This window comes from Chanodichthys erythropterus, chromosome 2, assembly GCF_024489055.1.
Source record: "Chanodichthys erythropterus isolate Z2021 chromosome 2, ASM2448905v1, whole genome shotgun sequence".
Lineage (NCBI taxonomy): Eukaryota > Metazoa > Chordata > Actinopteri > Cypriniformes > Xenocyprididae > Chanodichthys > Chanodichthys erythropterus.
The window spans coordinates 13,701,232-13,719,657 of record NC_090222.1 but is presented as its reverse complement, the minus strand read 5'-3'; positions in this window follow the sequence as shown (position 1 = coordinate 13,719,657).

The window sequence follows — 18,426 nt, the reverse complement described above, 5'->3', positions numbered from 1 at the left end:
TCAGATTGTTAAGTTAGAGTTAAAACAGTGGGTAGCAGGAAAAATGCTACCTCGCAGATTGTGCTGTCTGGTTTCAGGAAACCATTCAGGCTTGGAGTCAGCATGACGAGTACCCCCGTAAGTACACCGAGACCTATCATAAAGTACAGGAAATTTGCTGACCGCTAAAATTAACTTTTGCACTACAGGATAGTTACAGATCATATGCGCTCCCCTATTTTTACTCCTAATGGCTGTCACTCCCGAAAGTTGCTCTTCATTTGCATAAAGTTAAACATATAGTATCTCAACTTTGTCACATCGCTGGACACGCTATCATCCTGTCTCCAACTGTTACTATCACTTGTGTTGCCTGAAATCACCAGCTCTCCATTGAAATGAATGGAATCATGTCGCTTTGTCACTGTGTGATGCTGGTAGTGTAGTGTAGTGTAGTAGTGCACCATCAAAGTGATTGAGAAACATCATTCGCAACCAATTTTACTTATGTAATGTGGAGTGAAACTGGGTATTTAGCAAGAAATAATGAGTGGGGCTTGGTTTTAATCATGAGGAACTGATTCAGAATCAATTTGGAGTTAGAATGTGGATTTGATAAAGCAGCACATGAAAATGAAAATTCTGTCATCATTTCCTTACCCTCGTGTCATTCCAAACCTGTATGAGAGTCTTTTTTCTGGAGAACAAAAAAAAAAAAGATATTTTGAACAAATAAGATTGGAACCCAAGTGACATCAGGGGACAAGGAGTTAAAGTTATTTCAGAGGAAGGTGTATCAATGAATCACACAATAATATTAAGAAAATATATCATGTTAACTTAAACATGAGCAAAAACAAAGCGTGGAAACAATTAGCTACATTAACAAATTCCTTTATACATTACCAATTTCGACAACAGAAGCCTGCACAGAACTAATATGTTTTAACAACATTAGATGATACCTGAGACTTTAATGTATAAATGAGCAGGGCTGAGTGAGTGAGGCCTGTTGTGCATCTGGCAGGTAAGCTCAGCAGTTTCTGAACTCAGTGCAGCATGCCGTGGGCTTTGGCATGAGTCCGCAGCGAGAGCTTCATAATGATCCCCATGCTGCTGTGTCTCCAGCTGCCTGACTCAGCAAATAATAGAGCAAATAACACACACACATTCAAAACACAGACTGGGAATATGCTTTGTGAAATGTTTACTATAGTAAATAAGGGAATGAGTGTGACTCGGGTATATGGTGCTTAAGTGACTGGCCATGTAGTAATGTTGTACCTAACATGAAGATTGTGGTTTATTCCCAGGACTAAACTCTCTGCAAGAGTGGCATTGTTCCTCAGGGAGTGTTATGACTCCTGACTGGGTTTGCATGTATGTGTGTAGAGGAGGTTTTTATATTAACCCTGTAAAGTCTGCCAAAAGACAAATTCAGAATGGCCTTTTCTTCTTCTTCTTCTTCTTCTTCTTCTTCTTTTTTTTTTTTTTACATTTTAGACAAAATATTTTTAAAATACAATCTATAAAAGTTATATGTGTTTGTTTTTGAGTATCATTTTTGATACATTAGGCTTTTTTGGCTCATAGTGAGAATATGGACCTCATTCTCAGGGAGGAAAAAGCACAGTTCAGTTTTATTCAGAGGATCAAACTGATCAAAAATATGCAATTAAGCAATTGCTGATATATATACAGCTATGGAAAAAATTAAGAGACCACTCCAAGTTCAGAAATCAATGTTAAGTGGTCTCTTAATTTTTTCCATAGCTGTATATATATATAGTAAGATGAAATCGATACGATCTTTATATCAACTAGCTATTTATATAAAATGCATATAATTTGTTACTCTGTATCTTCTAATAATCTTATTAATATGATATTTAAATGCTTAGTCAAAACTCTGTAGTTTGTATTATAGGGCACAAGACAATCTTTAAAAGCCAGAGTTTATCTTATTCTATAGTTAATCTTATTCTACATTATAAGGTGTACATTTTTACAATTATACTAAAAGGCCTTTTACTTGCTAAAAAAGTATAAACTAGCAATCACAGGACAGAAGCCATGTAAACTGTATTAGATTGTTTCAGCAAAGTTTGTAACATATATTGCTTTGCTGAATTTAGAGACCTTAGAATTTTTGTATCAAATATAACACAGTAGGTTTCATAGGGTTAATTACAGGAGCTTTCTAAGCCATTAATTATTACTTAATTAATTTTTACCTGTTTTTGTGAGTTAATATTGCTGACTTCTTCACTTTATGGTAACATATAGCTTTAGAGGCATTCTACAGTTGTGACTGCTCAGGAAAAAAAAAAAATGTTGTCATGTCCTGATGAAGACATGAAAAGCTAACATGAAATGCCCTTCACAGCCCAATTATCTTCTGCCATGTGGATTTTCAACTAGAAAAAAAAAAAAAAAAAAAAAAAAAATTATATTGGGCAGAACTTTTATCCATTGTGAATTGATTGGATTGTGAAAAGTGAACAATGCGTGAATCGAGCCAGGTGGCTGGATGGGAGGGGGTGGAAAATAAGAGGGATTCTTAGAGGGATAGTTCACCCAAAAATGAAAATTCTGTCATCATTGTACAGGATCATCATCAACCCTCAGCTTGTTCCAAACCTATATAAATGTCTTTGTTCTGCTGTACACAAAGGAAGATAATTGGAACCAATAAGATCTCGCCCCCATTGACTTCCATAGTATTTATTTTTCCTACTATGGTAGTCGGAGATCTGAGATCTGATTCGTTACTAACATTCTTCCAAATATCATCCTTTGTGTACAGCAGAACAAAGACGTTTATATAGACAACCTGAAGGTAAATAAATGATGACAGAATTTGTATTTTCTGGAACAACAGGAGAAACTTTAATAATTTGTCACGCTTCTGATCCATCCATAGTTGTCCTGAACTGAATCCATGAAGTCTGACCTTTTCTTGACAAGTGACTGCTTGATTTAGTTGAGCAATAAAATCAGCTATTGGATGGGGTATGCGCTAAAATCGGCTAATGGGGGGTGGGGGATGTATCACGCTCAATAAATTGACAATTGGAGGTCTCTGATAAAATGTGGTTACAGAAATAAATTGCATAGTCTAGTATTTGGCTGTGATCGCAACATGCCCATCACTTTGAGAGGCAACCAGTCACCCTTATTTAGAATGAAATTGCTTTTTTTTTCTTGAGGCCACTGATCTCCATGTTAGAGCAAATATTTAGCACAACAATTGTAAACTAAAGCAATAAGCCCAGAGAAGCAGTGGTTTACAGTGAATTTAGAACAGCTAAGGGGCATTGTTCGGAATGGATTGACTAAACCCCCCTTTAGCTGTTCTAAATTTACTGTTAATCACAGCTTCACAGGGCTTATTGCTTTTATAAAATGGTTATTCCACATACCTGGCAAGGTTTATTTTCTTAAACCTTGCAGTGGCGCAGTAATACTGATGTAATGCAGTCACAGGTGTATGTTTTTAGAGTAATTTACAACGGCTTCGAACCCGCCTCAACCAATAATAATCAAAGACTGGAATTACCCATTTTATAAACTGTGTTATACAAACATTATACCTTAAAGGGTTAGTTCACCCAAAAATGAAAATTCTGTAATTTATTACTCACCCTCATGTCGTTCCACACCCGTAAGACCTTTGTTTATCTTCAGAATGCAAATTAAGACATTTTTGTTGAAATCCGATGGCTCAGTGAGGCCTCCATAGGGAGCAATGACATTTCCTCTCTCAAGATCCATTAATGTGTCAAAATCATATTTAAATCAGTTCATGTGAGTACAGTAGTTCAATATTAATATTATAAAGCGACGAGAATATTTTTGGTGCGCCAAAAAACAAAATAACGACTTATATAGTGATGGCCGATTTCAAAACACTGCTTGTTTCAAAACAAGCTTCAGAGCGTTATGAATCAGTGTGTCGAATCAGCGGTTTGGAGCGCCAAAGTCACGTGATTTCAGCAGTTTGGCAGTTTGACATGCGATCCGAATCACTGATTCGACACAAAAGATTCATAACACTCCAAAGCTTAGCAGTGTTTTGAAATCGGCCATCACTAAATAAGTCATTATTTTGTTTTTTTGGCGCACCAAAAATATTCTCTTCGCTTTATAATATTAATATTGAACTACTGTACTCGCATGAACCGATTTAAATATGTTTTTAGTACATTAATGGATCTTGAGAGAGGAAATGTCATTGCTCCAGTGAGGCTATGGAGGCCTCACTGAGCCATTGGATTTGAACTAAAATGAACGACGTTCTCACAGGTGTGGAACGGCATGAGGGTGAGTAATAAATGACAGAATTTTCATTTTTGGGTGAACTAACCCTTTAAGTAGCATATAAATTTACATCATAAATATATTTGAACTAAGATTACACATGAATTGTTTGAAGGTTTTATCTTCTTATTTCTGCTATAATATAAATTAACATCATAAATGTAGCATATAAATTTACATCATAAATATATTTGAACTAAGATTACACATGAATTGTTTGAAATTTCTTATTTCTGCTATAATTATGAATGTTGCTTCAACAGTTATTGAGTGGAGGAAATATAAACACGATTTCTTAAATTTATGCATAATTTTAGTTTGATTTGTTTAATGTATTAATAATAATATATACTTTTGAATAATAATAAGTCATCATAGCTTTTTGTGAAAGAAAAAAGGTCTGCAAAGGTACAAAGATCAAAGTGCACAATATATGTTATTAAAGTTATTGTCTCCCAAAAGAAAGAACCGATTCTGAACTGCCTGAAAAGAATTCCCGCCTAACTTCCTACACAAACCTATAGGTCTGTAACAAATTTGCATAATGGCAGCCTATGGTTTTCATTTGCTGCCTGCAATCAGCGTTTACTTTGACCAGCCCTCAAACACTGTAGTTGTACCTGAGACTGGAAGAGTTTGGTTCGTGCTGTCAGCATGTCGAGAAGACGCTGTTTTCTGCACTTTCAAAGGATGAGGACTCTGATACGGCAAAACCAACGCTATCATTACTGTTCATATCACTGTGTAAACAAGTGATGAGGAAGCCTCCTGAGCTAATATATATATATATATATATATATATATATATATATATATATATATATATATACTTGTTTGAACTAACTCAAGCACTCATTTAACATTCAGAAAAATAACAGGCAGCAGTGAGTGGCCTTTAACGCATCTCTGGCCTCCATTTGGTTCGACTGTATGGCATCTGTGATATTATGTTACTAAGGGACACCCACTTAATGATATATGATTACTAAGAGCACTTTCTCTCATAGACACACAAAACTAGCCCATCTTTTCTATTGTTGTCAGCATTGAATAACAATGCCCTTACAAAAGAAGCTTGACTTAAACCATGATCCTTGAGGATTGAGGCAATACATAGAATGAGTTCCTCAAAAGGAGACTCCAGTATTCCCATCATTAAGAGCTGCAGTGCTCTTCTGCAGTCACACATACATTGCGTGAATAACCGCAATATGTTGTTTAAAGAAATAGATTAATCGTTGTGTTAGTATGCTGCAGAAATAGAGCCTGCTGCAGACAGACGGACAGACATTAATTACACAGGGTCACACCCCTCGCACGGGTCGCGTGAGAAAGCTGATAATCATCAGCAGCAGCAGCATCCAGTGCACGAGCACAGCATCCATGAGCAGCTGGAACCGCCGCTTTCTCTCTCAAACACACACTTCAGTGTTGAAATGTCCCATGTTGAAGGAATTTCTCTCAGTCTTAGGGATATTCATAGATTGGCAGAGGCGGATAGCGTCTTTCTTTGCGGCGGTTGTCATAATAACTACAGCTGCAGGAGACGCGATGTGGCTGATGCGGGTCCTTCGTTCCGCACGGCCGCGCTTCTCTCTCTCTCATTCTTCTTTTTCTCTCTCATCCCTTCCTCTCCTCTTCAGCTTTGCGTCGTTACTAGCAGAGCTGCGCCATGGTTTGGCCGCAGGGGAGGTATCAGAGAAAAAGAGATGCGCTGGGGAAAACGAGTCGGCTCATTGTACAGGATCATGTGCTCGCATGTTATTGCTCCATATGCAGCAACTTTGTGCAGATTTCATTTATAGATTTAATCACGATTTTATTCTAAGGTGAGGATTAAGCTGCACTAAAAGCAAAAAACAAAGAAATAGAGGGAAAAGAATGTGTTTTGGATGTCAGTTAATGCATATAAGTGGGAATTTGTTGCAGTAATGATGCGGGTAATGCTTTAGATTGGATGTCATTAACAATGGGGAGACCTCAAGCAATGGTGTTGTTGATAATACTGGGAATCCCAATGGAGGCTTGTAAATGAGAATATAGAAAGCAATTGATTTGTTTAAGGTCTGGCTGTGGTTGTTATGGAATAAAAGAATCCTGTATAAATGCGGTCACATACTCCATTCACTTCCTTCCTAATGCAAAAGAGTGGAAAATGCAAAACTTTATTAATTAAAAGTGCATTTGAAGTTATAGGTGTTATGGGCATAGGCACCGATTTATGTTTCTGCTGGTGGGTGCCTAGTATATACACTACATTGCCAAAGGTTTTGGGACACCTGCCTTTACATGCACATGAACTTTAATGACATCCCATTCTTAATATGTAGGGTTTAATATGGAGTTGTCCCACCCTTTGCAGCTAGAACAGCCTCAACTCTTCTGGGAAGCCTTTCCACAATGTTTAGGAGTGTGTTTATGGGAATTTTTGACCATTCTTCGAGAAGCACATTTGTGAGGTCAGGCACTGATGTTGGCGAGAAGACCTGGCTCACAGTCTCCGCTCTAATTCATCCCAAAGGTGTTCTATGGGGTTGAGGTCAGGAATCTGTGCAGGCCAGTCAAGTTCCTCCACACCAAACTCACTCATTCATGTCTTTATGGACCTTGCTTTGTGCACTGGTGTGCAGTCATGTTGAAACAGGAAGGGACCATCCCCAAACTGTTCCCACAAAGCTGGGAGCATGAAATTGTCCAAAATGTCTTGGTATGCTGAAGCATTAAGAGTTCCTTTCACTGGAATTAAGGGGCCAAGTCCAACCCCTGAAAAACAACCCCACACCATAATCCCCCCTCCTCCAAACTTTACACTTGGCACAGTGCAGTCAGGCAAGTGCCGTTCTCCTGGCAACCGCCAAACCCAGACTCGTCCATCGGATTGCCAGACAGAGAAAGGTGATTGGTCACTCCAGAGAACACGTCTGCACTGCTCTAGAGTCCAGTGGTGGCGAGCTTTACACCACTGCATCCGACGCTTTGCATTGCACTTGGCGATGTAAGGCTTGAATGCAGCGGCTCGGCCATGGAAACCCATTCCATGAAGCTCTCTACACACTGTCCTTGAGCTAATCTGAAGGCCACACGAAGTTTGGAGGTATGTAGCTATTGACTCTGCAGAAAGTTGGCGCATGCGCTGAACCCGCTCTGTGATTTTACGTGGCCTACCACTTCGTGGCTGAGTTTCTGTTGTTCCTAATTACTTCCACTTTGTTATGATATCACTAACAGTTGACCATGGAATATTTAGTAGTGAGGAAATTTCATGAATGGATTTATTGCACAGGTGGCAACCTATCACGATACCACGCTTGAATTCACTGAGCTCCTGAGAGTGACCCATTCTTTCACAAATGTTTGTAGAAACAGTCTGCATGCTTAAGTGCTTGATTTTATACACCTGTGGCCATGGAAGTGATTGGAACACCTGAATTCAATGATTTGGAGGGGTGTCCCAATACTTTTGGCAATACAGTCTCAGACCCATGCTAAATCTTCATATTCCCATGTGGTCTAGTGGTAGAACTTTTGCTATGCGAGTCAGATATTCCTGGTTTTAATCATCAGTGGTTCTAATCCGCCCTCGTTTTTTTTTCCTCAATAAGACCAAAGATGTTCATTAATGATTGTATATAAAGAGATAAGAGCAGGGACACTTTTGTGTGTATTTTGTTAATGATTTCATTGGAAAGAATAGAGAGTTGCCACAACACCATTAGCGGTTGTTTGAAGAAGTTTGAGTTTGAGCGTGCGTCCAGTTGAGAGCGAGAGTGAAGGAAATCCACCTGCGAGCTGAAAGATTTGTGCTTGTGCATTACTTGAATGCGCTCTCTACATTTTTCATTAACATAGCGCAATAGAAACGGCCTCAAATAAACTATAAACAGGTGAAGATAATCATGTCTGAAAGCTGCAATTGATTTTTCATTGGTTAAATCAATGGACAATATCTCGTATTTTTCCGTGGGCGCTCGACCATTTCCGTGTGTGCTCGAGCCCTCGCACCTTAAACATTAATGACACAGATGGCAGCAGGTATTATTAGGCTGCTGTCACTTTAAGTTCTCATGGACAGATCCAATAAACTGATACACATCGGATTTTCCACCAAATGTTTATGTGGATACTTCGCTCAATGGGCATTTTGACATAATAGTGTGTGTCAGCGCAAATACCACATCAAGTTATTTTTTATTGCCTATTATGCTTAATAACTCTTTTTAACATCATATTCGCTGTCGGGAATCTGGTTGTTTGTGAATGGAATCTGTTAGTGTGTTGTCTTGGTCACATTGCAGCAATCCACACACTATAGGAACATAACTGTTAAATATGATTTATTATTATTATGTTAGTAGTCTCTAACATTTTGAAAATCAGATAAGATTTTAAAAATCTTTTAGTGTGGGCCAGCCTTCAGAGACAAAATTGGTGATAGTGTACAACAAATCATCTATTATTTCACTGTTTTTTTTAAACCTTTTGTTGGTGAAACAAGAATTTATCAAGTTATATCAGTTGATTATGAAAAAAGGCCCTGTAATACTTTTATGCATCAAAGATGGAATGTCTATGGCAGGAAAAACAAAATGTAAAAAATCTTCTGGATTGTTTCAGATCTGACTCATGACCTTTTTCTATCTTGCAATGGCTGAAACAACTTTCATTAGTATTCTCCTATTAGCTCTGAGAACCTGTAGGCAGAGGCTGATAAAATTCAAGTTTTTCTGTAACAAGAACAATACAGTATATGCCTGGAGAGGACATGAAGGATTCAATCCACTTATGTTTTTGTCAAATCCTTATAATTGCAAGTGAAATATTTGCTGACAGGACCATTTGTGCATTTGAGCTGACCACACATAAGCTTTATTGAAAACATGTTTTTGAAAGGATGTTGCTAAGGGTGCTAATCTCCTAGTATTAACTTGTTTGCTGCCTACAGTAACTCATCCTGGACTGTTGCTAAGGACATAAATGACACATCAAATAATAAGTCTGGTTGAGGAGAGGTTGCTTTCATATAGCTACAAGACGTAAACAGACAAATAGAGTATATATATGTATGTGTGTGTACTTGAAGTGGGCCGGTACTCTTCTATATTTTAATCTGTAGCGTACCCTCACTTTTTCTTGCGTACCGGCACTTCTCACATGAGTGGCACGCGAATCACCAGCGCGCTCCAAAAGTGTGATAAGATTTGCTCGACCTGTTTCTATTGTGACGCTGATGATAAAATGTGCAACTAATTTGAATTCTATTGAGAATGCACTGTAAAAAAAAATCCTGTAAAATTTACGGTAAAAAAACGGCAGCTGTGGTTGCCAGAACTTTACCGTAAAAAATAGGGTAGCAACATTATAGGTTTTACAGGACCGCACTTAGTTTACTGTCTATTTTACAGTATAATTTAAAGGTTTATATTGTAATAATTACGGTTCATAACTGTTTATTTTACACACTGTAAAAAAAAAAAAACGGCAACTGTGGTTGCCAGAAATTTACTGTAAAAAAATACGGTAGCAACATTTTAGGTTTTCCAGATTTAACTTAATGTTAGAGTAAAACAATGTAATCCATTAATTATGGATCAGTTATATTAGCGCGTGAGTTAAAGGGGACGCGCGCTAAATCGGTGCATAGTTAACGATGCCCCAAAATAGGCAGTTAAAAAAATTTATTTAAAAAAATCTATGGGGAATTTTGAGCTGAAACTAAACAGACACATTCAGGAGACACCTTAGACTTATATTACATCTTGTAAAAACTGGTTCTAGGGCACCTTTAAATGTACCATTAGATCTATTACAGTTATTCACCGTATATAGTACGTAAACTTTATGTAAACCAATTAAATGTTTTTCACTGTAGCATTTTTACAGTCTTTTACCGTTAAAATCACGATCATTTAGATAATCTGTTAAGGGAACAGATTTTTCACCAAAGATTTATATTGCAACTGTGGCATGTTTTAGCTATAATTTCTAAATGTGTAGTTTGTTATTTTTCATAACAAAGAGTTATTGGAATTAAGTGGTTACTTGGTACCTACCAAAAGTGATGCAAGGAAGGACCACTGATGAACCCACTAACCTGGCAAATCCAGCTGTACAATGACCTGGTAAACATGACTTCAGAGGTTGTATAACATCAGCCAATCAGATTAGAGCTTGCCAGATCAAGAAATTGCTTTCCAGTTTTGGGTGCAATATAGCAGACGGCTAACTTTTCACCAAGTTAATGATAAAATGTGCAAGAAAAGATCCTATAATCTTATATTGAATTGATAACCACCTAGCAACCATTCAGAATGCCCAAGCAACCACACACAAAAATCCCTTCAGAAAACCTTGGCAAAAACCACTCAGGGTTCATTTCCATGATTTAATGGAATAAGGGGAATTATTTTTGGAAGACATGGAATGATTTAAATTGTTTAGCCATACATATAAAAGAGAGTGGAGACATGTTTCCCTACAGTACTGTTTATGTGATTGTATAATTTGTACCTTTGTTATCCTATTCTAGGATTCTCCGTCCAGCGCAGACATTCAGTAAAGCAGCTTACTAAAATACACATTGTGCCAGGAAACCTGAAAATTGCTCAGTAAGCTGCAAGTTCCAACTCTGTTTGGCATGATTAAAAAAAATCTAACACGGAAGCTTAGAGAGATTTACAAAACCTCAACCTGAGCACAGTGAAAACAAAACAGAATGTTTCTCGCAACCGTTGGATGTGATCGTGGAGGCAATGTAAATCCACAACAAATGTATGGCATATGGTTGATATTAATCCAATTTGCAATGCTCGCAAATACAAAAGTGTGAATGCTGAGTAACACTGAGGTGTGCAGTCACTTTTGTTTAGTCTTTATCCAGATAGCTGAGCTTTAGGGCCATTAGATAGACAGGCAGTGTGTGTGAGAAAGGTGTATATAATTTCTATGAAGTGTTAATGCTGGCTAAATGAATCTCAGACGTGTGTTACTGTGTGTGCGTGTGTGTGTGTGCTTGTATTGTTATCCAGGGCACACACTGCCTTGGGCACCTTAAGATTTACATCAAGAAAAATATGTTTTATCTGGAAGTGGTGAGTAATTCAATGCACAGGTGAAAGGTCAGAAGTCAAGGAGGAACCAGAAAATCACAATCGCTATGTAATGAGGAAGAGATGAATAAGGATTAAGTGCTGAGAGAAGAGAAAAAAGAGAGCTACTATAGACAGCCCTGCAGAGTCAACAGACTCATAATGAATATTAATGCTTACATTTCTGTGGTTTTGGGTGAACGATAAACAGTCATCAGGACTGTAAATACCATGGGAGTTTAGTTATTTTTCTGTCAGACATCCTGGTCACAAAAACAATGGGACAAAAAGTGATCCGAATCATCAACCTGGTTTAGTGCAGGTTAGCAGAGTTCCTCCAAGGTCATTAAGGGCATCTGCCACATTCACAGCTTGAACTGAATTGGCTGCTTTATTCTAGGATGCTGAGTGAATGGAGGCCATTAGATGCTGCAGGACCCTATTATCATTTCTTCAACTTCAGTGACATTTAATAATAATTGCCAGTCATTATCAAATCAGTCATACGGTCAGTAGGAGTTGCTTAGTGTGTTTATCTTCAAAGAGCATTTGAAAAAGAAAAAAAAAATCTATTTAGTTATCAATTTATTCAATTTCCTGTATGCTAGAGTCTCTGTTTGATCCACACATTCCATTTCCATTTTGATGGAAGTCCATTCTGCCTCAGAGCTTAAAAAAAGGTAATGGTGACAATATTTCTCACAGTTAGGACTTTATTTATTGTAACTGCGACTTCATATGATTTAATATTTTACAATTGCAACTTTGTTTCTAGGAAATGCGACTTTATTTGTCTTTATATCTCACAATGGACCCTTTTCATGGACTGTGATGATGCCTTTTAACGGTCATCAGCATCGTAAATCTTGCAAAGTTTTTTATATTTTCATTTTTTTTTTAAATGTATATACATTTATAACACTATACTTAGTATTGTATTACCGTTTCATCAAATTACAAAAAACTAGTTAACGGTTTTGTTAGGGTGTTTCTAATACAGCGTCTGTGGAAGTGATGGTAAAGTTGACATCTTTCTCTCTTCTGACTGCCGTTCTCAATCTCTCTCTACAATCTCTATTTCTTTTCATCTTTTTGAAAGTTGTGAAAACACTGTTGTTAAGTTTTTCTTTTTCTATTTAAGAAAATAGGAACACAAAAAATATATTTAATGAAGTCTCTCATTCACCACTATAGAATTTTACCCAACTATAATGACTTCTGATTCCTAGAAACCCGGAAATGTGAAAAGGGTCTGTTGCAAGTTTGTTTTCATTATTGCGGCTTTATATCTTGCAGTTTGACTTTATATCTACAATTTTGTCATTATTTCTCATAATTGTAACTTAATATATCATAATTATGGCTTCATAATATAGGCCTAATATATCTTGAAATGTGACTTTATATTGTTCAATTTTATCAGTATTTCTCATAATTGCAACTTCATATCTCCCAGTGTGCATTTTCACTCACACTTTATAGTTCACAACTGCAACTCTGTTTCTAGGAATTTCAACTTTAATAAATCTTATATCTCACAGTTTTGACTTTATTATTGTGACTTTATCTCTCACAATTGTGGCCTTATTTCTCACAATCGCAGACTTACTGTATGTCTCACAATGCAACTTTATGTTTTATCTCACCATGATCATTTCTCTTCTGAGGTGGAAACAAGCTTTCATATCATATAGCAATCGTGCTTCTCAAAAAAATAAATAAATTAGAAATTAAAAGTTAAATGAAACCTTTATTATGTGTGCGCAGATCCCCACACTCCTCTTTTAGACGTGTGCTCCACCTTACTTTGCAGCCAAGTTTCATTCCGGTCAACCTCTGCATATTCACATCAGTAAATACATATATATGCTTAAAAAGATATATATATCTTCATAATGTCTGGCTCCTGATGTTGACAAAGACAGTGAGTGATCACTAAAGGGACAGAATAAAATGGCTGACGTTAGTGTATCAGTAGGTCAGTGTGTCACAATGTTAGCCATCACTCCAGAGACCACAGACAGAGAGATCAACTAACAGTTCCCCTCTCAAATATCTAATTGTAATGCTTTCTATTTCTTCATCCTCATTGTATAACACAAACATCAGGCACATCTTTGGTTGCACTAATTATTCTAGTAATGCATGAGACCTTCATACACAAATAGCCAATAGTCTTTCATTTTACATCACAGCTATGAAACATGATTTGCTACTTCCTATTTGCATTATGCTTTTTTACATTTTCAACTTTCACTCAAAAAAAAAAGACCTTTCACTGTTGTTAGTTTCACTCAAACCATCCTTGTTCACAGTACTTGAACTCATGTACAGTACCTACATGAACTTAATTTAACTGAGTTGTTCCTACTAAAATGCGTATTGTCAGCTTTACTTAATAAGTGTTTGGTTAGACAACTTAACATTGCTGAGTGAAACGCACAAATTAATGTTGACATAACTAACTGGGTGGGTCCGTAGTTCCCAGCATGCTTTGTAAGGGACTGCATTAAGAGAGTAAATTTAGGGGTTAAAGTGTTATTTTATGTGTTTTTCAGTAAAGGGAAAGATGTTGTTAGTTTATGTTAGTGTTTAATGTTAAGTTATGTTGGACATTTAGAGGGGTTTCTGTAATGTTTTTGAATTGAATTTGCCTGTGTTTAGACTGTGATCCTCATTTGCGTATGTTTATAGGATGAAATTCCTGTTCTCAATTCAATTGAGTTTGTTCAATGAGTTTTTTTTTTTCAGTGCATTTAGAGCAAATATTTTTTGAGTGCATTTTGTAGAGAAAATAGTTCATTTAATAAGGTAAATTAAGTCAATACGTGTTCACCTTAAACTGCACATATAAATATTATGTAACAGTGACAAATTAAAATGATTCATATTTACTCAAAGAAATTTGAAAATTGTCAGCTTTACTTGAATTTCTTTTGTTTATATGACTAAATTGTTATTTGCACATATTACTCAATTTAGTTACATGGAACCACTTGACACTGCTTTTTTAGGTAAATCCAGCATTTTTTTTTTTTTTTTTTTTTTTTTTTTGAGTGTTCTTAAAGGGTTAGTTCACTAAAAAACGAAAATTCTGAAATTAATTGCTCAATTCATGTCGTTCAAAACCAGTAAAACTGACAGTCTATGCAACTACCACTTTCAAGCCCAGAAAGGTAGTAAAGACATCAAAACGTATTGTTACCACAAGAGCAGATGTTGTTAAGTGAATGAACATTAGAGATTAATATTTTGTAAATAAAGTGGTAAATTATGGTTTGTTTGTTTTTTGTTGTTTTTTTGCGCAAACAAAGCACTTCATAAAATTGAGGTTAAACCATTGGAGTCACATGGATTACTTTAATGATGTCTTTACCTTTCTGGAGCTTGGAAGTGGTAGTTGCGTAGCCTGTCTACGGAGGGACAGAATGCTCTCAGATTTCATTAAAAAGATCTTCATTTGTGTTCTGAAGCTAAATGAACGTTTTTGGGGTTTGGAACGACACAAGGGTGAGTAATTAATGACAGATTTTCATTTTTAGTTGAACTAACCCTTTAAGTGTGTAATGTTTCTGTCTGCAAAGTTATAAAATACACTCCAAAGGGAGTTATTCCTCTATCAACAAGACAGCAAGCACGGTTTCGGGACTCCCTGAAATGCCCTGGGAACTTACACCACAGAATATCCCTCATTTAAATAATTCCTGCCCAATATGCAAAAAAGGGGCTGAGGCTTTGCTTTAACAGTGAGTTGAAACTCATGATTATTTCCTAAACATGAAAAGACCAATCACAACACAATGGCCCAGCTGACCAGGGGCTTCATAGAGACTGGTACTATACAGAGTGTTTCAGACAAACTGGGAAGAGAGGTGCTGCAATAATGTAAAATATGTGAAAAATAATGTGTTTTTTTTTTTTTTTTTTAAATCAAGCATGCACATCTATTCTAGTAGAATCCCCCAAAACAGAATAAAGGCTTTAATTGTTTAAGGGCATAATAGGTCCCCTTTTAGGAGGACATCATCTGCTCTGAAATCAGTTTAATAGCATATTTCAATCTCATATTTATCCACAATGATTAATTAATTAAAATTAATTAGTGCAACAAGTGCATCTACAACCATTACACCATCTCTGAAAAAGAAAGGTCACCAACACCAAAATCCTTTGTATATATCCCACATAATTAGCACAGTGTAAGGTTACACACTCGAGCCCATGTCAGGGCTGACTATGAAAGAATATTACTCATTTAATAATGTGAGAAATCACCCTGAGACCAAAGCTGTATTTAAGCTTAATTAGCACAGGGCCTTCAGTAATTAAGTTTCTGTGGAATCAGGATTAGTCTGTGTAAGGAAGGAGAAAAATAAATAAATAAAAGGATAGGATTCGTTAATCATTCAGAGAGAGGCCTGAATACAGGTGACCTGTTTTCCACTGAATCTGTTTTATCCCATCATTTTTTAAGTGATGGACTGCATAATTATTTAATTCTGTTATTAGGGCACTTATGAAGTGGGCCGATACATGAGAACTTATGGAATCTATAACAATGTTATGCTACAGTGGTTGGTGGAAAGATAAATAGTTTGTCACTTTCTTTTCTGTTTACTTGAATTCCTGTTTAACTCTCCCTTGCCACCTCCACATGTAGTCTCCTTCTCTCTCTTTCTCTATTGTTGTAGTGTTTTACCAGTAGGTCAAGCTGCGCTTATAATGAAAGAACAGCATGAATGTAGGCAGGTGAATGGTGTTGGGATCTGATTCAATTATGCTTTCAGTGCAGTCATTTTCTGTTGTTGATGGCTCTAACCATTTGCTCTCATTGCTAGTGTTTCTCTAAGTTGCCTTTCGATCACAATAATCTTCACAGTGAACAGTGGCAGGAAATTACTGTGATGGAGCATAACGTCTTGTACCTGTAGAGATTAACTGTAATAAGGATGTCCAGTGATATGTGTCAAGGTTCCCAGGGTGCACTGCTGCAGCATTTTTTTTTTTTTATTAATACATATATATATATATATATATATATATATATATATATATATATATATATATATATATATATATATATATATATATATATATATATATATATATGTATACTATTCACTGGTTTATTTTGCTGTTGCTTAATTAGGTACTCCATGCTAGTAACAGGTTAGACCCTTTTGCCTTCAGAACTGCCTTAATTCTTAGTGGCATAGATTCAACAAGATGCTGGAAACATTCCTCAGAGATTTTGGTCCATATTGACATGATAGCATTATGCAGTTGCTGCAGATTTGTTGGGTCCACATCCATGATGCAAATATCCTGTTCTACTAAATCCCAAAGGTGCTCTATTGGATTGAGATCTGGTGACTGTGGAGTCCATTTGAGTATAGTGAACTCACTGTCATGTTCAACTAACCAGTCTCAGATCACTTCAGCTATGGTGCATTATCCTGTTGGATAGATTGGTACACTGTGGTCATATAGAGATGGACATGGTCAGCAGCAATACCCAGGTACACTGTGGTGTGTAAACAATGCTCAGTTGGTACTACAGGGCCCAAAGTGTGCCGAGAAAATTTCCCTCAAACTATTACATCACAAGCAGCAGTCTGAACCACTGATACAAGGCAGGATGGATCAATGCTTTCATGTTGTTTACGCCAAATTCTGACCCAAATGTCACTCGTCAGACCAGGCAATGTTTTTCCAATCTTCTATTGTCCAATTTTGGTGAGCCAGTGTAAATTGTAGGCTCAGTTTCCTGTTCTTAGCAGACAGTAGTGTCACCCGGTGTGTCTTCTGCTGCTGTAGCCCATTTGCTTCAAGGTTCATTCTTCATCAAGGCATTTTCGCCCACAAAACTGCCACACACTGGATATTTTCTCTTTTTTTGGACCATTCTCTGTAAACCCTAGATTGTCGTGAATGAAAATCCCAGTAGATCAGCAGTTTCTGAAATACTCAGACCAGCCCACCTGGCACCAACAACCATGTCACCTTCAAAGTCACTTAAATCATCTTTCTTCCCCATTCTGATGCTCAGTTGAACGTTAGCAGATAGCCATGGCTGTGTTTGAAATCGCCCCCCTATACACTCATTCACTACTCCCTACATTTCTAATAGTCCACTTGAAGGAGTGAATAAAAACAAATGAGTGAATTCAGACACTGAGTGTGCTTGAAGGGCTGCTACTTTTGCATAGCGAACACTCAGTATTGATCATCTATCAACTCTTCAGAAAGGATATTTTCCGTGGTCACAGAAAAAATAACTCTTTCTTAGCATTTAGCTGTGATCGTAATCGTTATCATTGACATTGGTTAATAAGCAAGTCAGATTCAACTCGCAAGAATGTGCACACGTTTTATTTAACTAAATCACAAACACATAAACTAAACACACACAGACATTCACAAATCACGCATACATAGGAAATGAGAGAGTGGAAATGAATTTGAACCATAGCATAACAGGGGAATGAAGTTATGAAAAGAGCCATTTAACTAGCTGGAAGAACCATCAGTTTCTCACTATAAAGCACCTTTGTTAAGAAAGGTATTCACAACTTAATACTAAATCACCGTTTAGTGTTCAAATGTACGATACTTGCAAATGCCTTACCTGTTGAGGACCATCCGGATCTGCAGGCTCAGGAGAAATTCTTGATGGTTCGGTCTGATAGTGCTGAAGGTGTAATCAATATCTTCTGCATTGAATGAGAAATGACGATGAACTTGCACTGTTGAAGAAGAACAAAAGAGCTGCGTAATCTGCATGGGGGCTTTTTAACCTCTACAGAAGTCACACCTTTGAGTTTTGGCTTGTTTTTCATGAGGGAAGTAAGCTAGCAGTTTGTGTCCATTTATACTCTGATAAATATAACCAACATACAATGCATTCTATGAGTAGGTAATGTCCACCAAAATGTGAGTCATTAAACAAGGAGTAATTTGATACGAGACACCACCTAGAAGGCTATATTATCTAACAGTTCTATTATTAGACATGCATAACACTATACAATATACAAAATAA